The sequence below is a fragment of the Corylus avellana genome, chromosome ca1 (assembly GCF_901000735.1).
Source record: "Corylus avellana chromosome ca1, CavTom2PMs-1.0".
NCBI lineage: Eukaryota > Viridiplantae > Streptophyta > Magnoliopsida > Fagales > Betulaceae > Corylus > Corylus avellana.
The window spans coordinates 40,309,002-40,310,441 of record NC_081541.1 but is presented as its reverse complement, the minus strand read 5'-3'; the positions used below and the strand labels follow the sequence as shown (position 1 = coordinate 40,310,441).

General features: G+C 39.3%; 1 pseudogene; it reads right to left on the bottom strand.

The window, feature by feature from the left end:
• Positions 1 to 444: 444 nt before the first annotated feature.
• LOC132165118 (light-harvesting complex-like protein 3 isotype 1, chloroplastic) lies at positions 445 to 1,124 on the bottom strand (annotated as a pseudogene).
• Between the last annotated feature and the right edge of the window lie 316 nt (positions 1,125 to 1,440).

Below are 1,440 nucleotides of genomic sequence, written 5' to 3'. Positions count from 1 at the left end.
TTTTATAGAATTACATGCTATTGACTTCTTTCTCAAAACCAACATCAGTTCTTGGCCTTCCAATTGGGGACGATGAAACAAAATTAGTTTTTAATCTTAATGTTTATGAATCATTATTCTATTTCCACTATGGTAGTAGCACCTTTTAAGTTCTAGACTAAATAATCTTGATGGGTTTTGTTTTGGCAGAGTTGCAGTCACACACTAGCTAATTTTGAAATTGTTGCAGATTCCACCATATATTGGTTGCATTTGTAAAAAGAATAACTTTTATCTCAACTAAGTGTTCCTATTATGAGTTCTTGTGAACGCTTTCATTACAGATCACGAGAAAAGATACCTATAGCTCACTAAAATTTATAATTTTCAAGTCGTATGTGTCTAGTTTCCATAGAAAAAAAATTATAATAACCAAAACAAAAAACAACATCGGTACACCAGAGCTGTGCAGAAGTGTGGAAGAAACAAACTCAAAACTCAGATTGGAAACAAACGAAATCCTAGACCATAAAGCAAAAGAAACTATTTTGAAGCCAAATTAACACAAACCCAAAACCTCACCAGCATCAATTACAGCATCCCAGTCAGGTTTTCCATCTTTCTCAAACTGCTTCAAGTCCCAAGTCCCTTCGACCCATCTGGGATCCTCAAACTTACTCACCACCTTAACTTCTACTGCTTCCGCTGCCCCTGCAGACCCATTGGCCCCAGCAGAGCTCGCATCCTTCTCAACTACCGGCTGCGGAGCCGCGGAGGTTCAGCTACCTTCTGGCCTGCTTCCGGTTCAAGTGCAGTTGCAGCTGAGGCTGAAGTTCCATCTCCATTGTCTGCTGAGGCCCTGGCGGTGGAGAGGAGGAAGAAAGGCGTCTTGGGCGGTCTGAGTGAGAGGTGAGGTTTGACGGTGAGATGGGCTTTGGAAGATATAGAGGGAGAAAGGGATGGAGGGTGGGTTGGCGGAGAAAACAAGGCCATGGAAATGGACATGCTTTGGTTGGAAGGAGGGTTGGGGGAAGGGGTTTGATCTCTCAGAACATTTGATGGGTTTTTTGGGCTATCCGTTCCCCAGCCTCAGAAATGGCCAAATTATTGGTTTCTACCTTTGTATACTTTCGCAGCTTCGATGATAAGATAATAAACAGTGAAGTTAATTGGGGACTGCCCCGTTGGTGGCCTGGGAATAGCATCATAATTTCCGTTTTCTTTTTTTCTTTTTTCTTTTTTTCAAAATATTTGGGTAAAATACTATATATATATATATATATATATATATATATATATATCAGGCACTTTTCTTGACTTCAACACAATTCAAACGCATAAATTCATGGCCACAAAATTTTCATAAGAATTGTGTTAGAAATGTATAAAAAAAATGAAAAACGAAAATTAGAAATAAAAAAAAAAAAGGAGGGAGGGATGGGAAGCCTAGTACCTTCTATT